General features: G+C 39.7%; 2 pseudogenes; both read right to left on the bottom strand.

Moving 5' to 3' along the window:
* Positions 1–3933: 3933 nt before the first annotated feature.
* Positions 3934–4648, bottom strand: LOC134760475 (ATP synthase subunit a-like; annotated as a pseudogene).
* A 259-nt stretch (positions 4649–4907) lies between these two features.
* LOC134760476 (cytochrome c oxidase subunit 2-like) lies at positions 4908–5587 on the bottom strand (annotated as a pseudogene).
* Between the last annotated feature and the right edge of the window lie 1081 nt (positions 5588–6668).

The raw sequence follows: 6668 nt of genomic DNA, 5'->3' as shown, positions 1-6668 counted from the left end.
ATATTAATTCAGCCTAGGTATGTCTTAGGATTGGTTTAGAGGGAAGACTGAAGCAGATGAAATGGCAACCCCTTGAATACATATCCATAATAAATTGAAAAATATTCAGCATGATTTAATGGTATCTTTTAAAATGGGAAACAAAATCTTTCTTGTTCATTAGAATCATTACATCAGCTAAAGTCATTATAACTAAAGTCATCATTACATCAACTAAAATACAAAATATGGAATCTGATCTTCAGCAGATGTTGGCATTTCTTTTAAGTACACGTCTTCACTTCCTCAGTGCACTAACAGAGACTCAAGAATGACAAAGGGAAAAAAAGGCAAAATTAGGAAAAAGAGAGACATTTTGTAATTGATGTTGGATACACTGGATGGACTATCCATTTGATACACCTTCTCATTGATAGAACAGGAAACTTCAGATTTCACAAAGGCAAATCTCATGTTTCGTGAGAAAAAGCAACAGAAAAATATCGATAATCAGAATATTTTAGTGTTTTATGAAGAACTGTATTGTAGCTTGAATCTTTAATTAAATAAATGTTTTCTTTTGTATGTAAAATAGAATTCAGCCTTTCCTAACTCATGACAGCAATGGGCTGAAGACACTGCTGGGCCCATCCTGCCACCTGCTGGGAGGACTTGTGCCCTCAAAAGCCTTGGTTTGGAAGGATGATTGGAAAATAGCTTTACACACCCACCCTTTACTGTGTTTTATTCACAAAGCCTTAATATACCGCCATACTTCATGTAGTTGATTTTTCATATCTCTGATAAGTTTTTAAATGTCAGCATTCCTACTAAAGTCTCTCTCTCTGTCCTATGTTCTGTGTTCTAGGGTGTATGAAGAAAGGGCTTCAGCAGAAACAGAGGCTGAAGCCTGCGTGCTGGGGACCGAGAGGCCAGAGGAGAATGTGATGAGACATAGAATTGGTAGTGCAGGAAGTTGGAAGATCGAGTACCATGATGTTGGTGCTGGCTGCTTGTGTTAAACTGCCTAGGTTTTAATCTACGGTAATTTTCGCCCACCTGTGGGGTTCCCCTGGTGCCCCAGCCATGATGGGGTAACTGAATTGCCACTGGGGCCAAGCTGCCAGCAGCCCAGGATCTGGCACTTGGAAGAGTTCTCAGAAGCACCCCTGGATCAAATGAGGAGAAACAGACTTCATCCATACCTATTCCCATTGTATTTAAAGAAGTGAATATTCTCAGGGATTTCCACATTTTTAAAAACTTCTTTTAATTAAAACATTTAAAATAAAATACGGTTGAGGTAACAACCAAGTTACAGTTCTTCCAGCAGCACCCAGCCAGCAAGAGCCCTCAGATTTTAGAATTTTAGAAGAGAAGATTGCGGCCAGGTCTGGAATTCAAAGAAGAACCAGTGAGAAGAGCTTGATAGAACTGATGGATGCTAAAACATCTAATATTAAAATAGAAGGGCAACCTTAAATGATAATATAAAATTATAATATTAATGGTAGAGTAATTAAGGAAGCCATTAATGTTGAATTATGTATGTGTATGTTAAACGTATAAACAAAAATATCATGAACATTATACTGTCTGTACTGGTTTCATTAATGCTGTCATAAAATAATTATTAAACTGTATGAATGACATTTAATAATATAAAATTATAAATTGCTATTTTGAATAGAACTTTAAAGTTGAATAAAAAGAATATATAATTACTAATATGTTAGACTTTGAAAAATATGAAATTTAAACATTTTAATAAAATGCTAAGTTTCCCAGTAGTATTTGTATGAAGTTATTTAAGGCACCGTTTGTTCAATAAAGAATGTGACCACTACCACCACCCCATCATACTCCTTCACTCATAAGACCAACCCCGCCTCCATTGCTAATCCCGCTAATACGCTCACCAAGACTTCAATTCCTGCCTTCTCAGGATACTCTTCAATAGCCATTGCAGTAGTATATACAAAAACAACTATCATAGCCCCTAGATAAATTAAAACACCCATTACACCCATACAACCTCCCCCATAATTCAGAAAAATAACACACCCAACTACACCACTAATAATCAATATGATTAGTTCTGTGGCCGTGAATGTTATGATCAGGGAGATTTGAAGGGTGATTAGTACAGACAGGTAAAGTTTTTTCCATAAGGGGGACTTGTTTGATAAGTGGCATTGACTCACTATGATCATAAGAGGTAGAAGTCAGCCTGCTAGTATTAGAAGGGGTGTCGTCAGGGGGTCAGAGGAGAAAGACAGAGAGTAGCTAAATAGAATGACATTGGCCTGGTTGAAAAATAACAGCGGGATAGAGCTGATAATTAGGCTGTGAGTGGTTATGTTAATTCAAATGATATAGTTTTTAGAGAGTCATGTTGTTGGAAGTAGTATGATTGTAGGGATAATTAATTTTAACATCGGAGTAAGTTTAAGTTATGTGTGTAATCTAGACCATATGTGTTAGAAATTGAGACTAGTAGGGCGAGGCCCACTGCTGCTTCGCAGGCAGCAAAGACTAATATGGTGATAGGGATCATGTTAATTAAGGGAGAGTGTGTGTTTAGGGTTATGAGGTTGTTTATGATGAATAGAGATAATATTATCCCCTCTAGGCATAGTAGGGAGGACATTAGGTGTGAGCAATAGATTAGTATTCCTAACAGTGAGATAGTAAATGCTAATGTAATGTTTATGTAGATGAGGGGCATTTGGTAAGTATGACTGTCATAATCTAATGAGTCAAAATCATTTGTTTTTGTTTAAACTACTTACCAATTCGACTCAGCCTAACCCTTTCTGGGATCATTCATAAGTCAAACTTAGGATTAAGATGGTAACTAATATGAGTGATGATACAACTGTTAGTGGTAGATTGGTTGTTTGGAGGGCTCACGGTAGGGGTAGTAATAGGGCAATTTCTAGGTCAAATAATAAAAAGGTGATAGCAATCAAGAAGAATTTTATGGAGAAGGGAATGCGAGAGGAGGATAGTGGGTCAAACCCACATTCATAAGGGTTAGACTTTTCTATGTAGACGTTAAGTTGTGGTAATCAAAATGTGATAGTTATTAGTAATAGGGCCAGGAGGGTGTTGACTGTTAGGGCTAGTGCCAGGTTTATTACTCTTTTTCTAGTGCTATCGAAACTAGTTAATTGGAAGTCAACGGTACTGTCTATACTGAAAGAGTAAGATCCTCACCAGTAGATAGAGACATATAGGAATAGTCAAACTACATCTACAAAGTGTCAGTATCAAGTGGTGGTTTCGAAGCCGAAGTGGTGCTTGGATGTAAAATGATATAATAGTTGGCAGATAAGGTAAACAGTAAGGAATGTTGACCCAATGATGACGTGGAGCCCGTGGAAGCCCATAGCTACAAAAAATGTTGAACCATAAATACCATCGGAGATAGTAAAGGGAGCTTCAAAGTATTCTGAAACTTTTAGGAGGGTGAAGTAGATGCCTAGTAAGATTGTGATAAGTAGTGCTTGAATTGCTTGATTACGATCGTTCTCTATTAGGCTATGGTGAACTCAAGTAATTGAAACTCCCGATGTGAGTAATACAGATGTGTTTAGGAGTGGGACCTCTAGGCGGGTTGAGTGGAGTGATGCCTGTTGGGGGTCAATGTCCTCCTAGTTGAGGGGTAGGGGCTAGGCTGGAGTGGTAGAATGCTCAGAAGAACCCAGCAAAGAAAGACTTCTGAGATGATGAATAAAATTATTCCATACCGAAGGACTTTTTGGACGGGTATTGTGTGGTGGCCTTGGTATGCACCTTCTCCTACAACATCACGTCATCATTGGTATATGGTTAGTGCATTGGTCAGTAGGCCTAGTGTTAGTAGGGTGGTAGAGTAAAAGTGGAATCGTATAGCTAGGCCAGATGTCATTAAGAGGGCTGAAAGGGCCCGTTAGAGGTCATGGGCTGGGTTTTACTATGTGATAGGCATGTGATTGGTGGGTAATTATATATTGTCATGTAGATAGAGGCTCACTAGGAGTGTGAAAACATAGGCTTGAATCAGGGCGACAGCGATTTCAAGAATCGTCAGTAAAATCAAAATTGTGAAGATGATTGAGGTTGTGGGGAAGTTGATAGTTGATAGTGCTAGTGTGGCGCTTCCGATTAAGTGTATGAGCAGATGGCCTGCCGTAATATTAGCAGTTAGGTGCATGGCTAGTGCTATCGGTTGGATAAATAGGCTGATGGTTTCGATAATAATTAGTATGGGAATGAGGGGTGAGGGTGTGCCTTGTGGCAAGAGATGGGCTAAGGTATTTTTGGTTTTAAAGCAGAAGTCTGTAATTACTGCACCTGCTCATAGGGGGATTGCCATGGCCAGGTTTATGGATAGTTGGGTAGTTGGTGTGAATGAGTGGGGCAAGAGCCCGAGGAGATTGGTTGTAGCAATGCAGATAATTAGGGATATTAGCATAAGGGATCAGTTTCATCCTTTAATGTTATGTATTGTTGTTATTTGTTTTAGGGTGAGTTGAATTAGTCACTGTTGAGTGGTAATTAATCGGTTGTTGATAAGGTGTTTGGAAGCTGGAATCAGCATGGGGGGCAATAGAACGATTGGCACTGCAGCTGGCAGGCCTAGAATTGTGGGGGCAATGAATGAAGTAAACAGATTTTCGTTCATTTTGACTCTCAAGGATTATTGTGATTCTGCATGTTAATAATTTTTAGTGAGGTAGGCAGATGATAGTTTGTGTTTAGTACTTTTAGTTGAATGATGAGGAATAATGTGAGGAGTATTGATGCAATGATAGTGGGTCATACGGTGGTGTCTAGTTGAGGCATTTCACTGTAAAGAGACAGTGATTCTCTTAGTCTTTAACTTAAAAGGTTAATGCTGGGTCAGCTCTACAGTGAACCTTATTAAGAGAGTGGGCGGTAGCCTATAAAGTGGATACAGGTCCTATTTCGAAGATTTTTAGCGGGATTAGTTCTAGAACGATGGGTATGAAACTATGGTTAGCTCCGCAGATTTCTGAGCATTGACCGTAGTATACTCCTGGTCGTATGGCGGTGAATGTGGTTTGGTTTAGGGGTCCGGAGATTACATCTGTTTTTAAGCCTAATGTGGGGACAGTTCATGAGTGTAAGACATCTTGTGATATAATTATTATATGAACAGGGGCTTCAATTGGAAAGACTACTCGATTATCCACTTCAAGAAGTCGAAGGTCACCTGGGTCTAAGAATAGTGGTGGAAGTATATAGGAGTTGAAAATTAATCCTCCATAATCGGTGTATTCATAGGTTCAGTATCATTGGTGTCTGATTGATTTAATGGTAAAAGAAGGGTCATTGATTTCATCTGTTATGTACAGGATACGTAAGGATGGAAGGGCAATTAGAACTAGGATAATGGCGGGTAGAATCATTCAAAGGGTTTCTATTTCTTGGGCGTCTGTGATGTTAGTGTTAGTTTTGTTGTAATTGTTAGGAAGAGGGCATATAAAACTAGAAAGCTGATAAGAAAGATGATTACGAGGGCGTGATCATGGAAGGCGATTAGCTCTTCTATGATAGGGGATGTGGCGTCTTGAAGACCTAGCTGGGCTGCGTGTGCCATTAAGATATGCGGGGTTTAACCTGCAACTTAACCTTGACAAAGTTATGAAATAGTTTTTCTAATATCTTGTTGAAAAATTTGTAGGGGTTATGAGGCTGGCTTGAAACCAGCCTTAGGAGGTTCAATTCCTTCCTTTTTTGTCTAGGTTTTATATAGACTGGTTCTTCAAATGTATGGTAGGGTGGAGGGCATCTATACAGCCACTCTAGGTTAGTGGAAGGTTGCTCAATTATTAGGACTTTTCGCTTTGAAGCGAAGGCCCTCAGGTTATGAAAATTATTAGCATTACTGCTGTCAGGGAGATGAATGAGCCTACAGATGATAAAATATTTCATGTGGTATATGCATCAGGGTAGTCGGACTAACATCGGGGCATCCCAGATAGGCCGAGAAAGTGCTGTGGGAAGGTTAGATTTACACCTAAAAATATGATGGCAAAGTGAATTTTGGCATAAGCTTGGTCGAGTGGGTAGCCTGAGAATAAGGGAAATCAGTGGATGACGGCCCCCATGATGGCGAACACAGCTCCTATTGTTAGAACGTAGTGAAAGTGGGCCACAACATAATAGATATCATGTAGTACGATGTCTAATGATGAGTTTGCTAGTACAATGCCGGTTAGGCCGCCCACTGTAAAAAGGAAGATGAATCCTAGGGCTCAGAGTACTGCAGTGGGCCATTTGGTGTTACCCCCATGGAGCATAGCAAGTCAGCTAAGTACTTTGATGCCAGTGGGGATGGCAATAATTATAGCGGCGGAGGTAAAGTAAGCTCTTGTGTCTACGTCTATCCCTACTGTGAATATATGATGGGCTCATACAATAAACCCTAGGAAGCCAATTGATATTATAGCCCAGACCATACCTAGGTACCCGAATGGTTCTTTCTTTCCGGAATAATATGTTACGATGTGAGAAATTATTCCAAAGCCTGGTAGGATGAGAATATAGACTTCGGGGTGACCAAAGAATCAAAATAGGTGTTGTTATAGGATAGGGTCCCCACCTCCGGCCAGGTCAAAGAAGGTAATATTAAGGTTGCAGTCTGTTAGCAGTATAGTAATGCCAGTGGCCAAGACTGG

The sequence above is a fragment of the Pongo abelii genome, chromosome 19 (assembly GCF_028885655.2).
Source record: "Pongo abelii isolate AG06213 chromosome 19, NHGRI_mPonAbe1-v2.0_pri, whole genome shotgun sequence".
In the NCBI taxonomy this organism is placed as follows: domain Eukaryota; kingdom Metazoa; phylum Chordata; class Mammalia; order Primates; family Hominidae; genus Pongo; species Pongo abelii.
The sequence above is the reverse complement of the archived record's forward strand: the minus strand, read 5'-3'. Positions and strand labels throughout refer to the sequence as shown.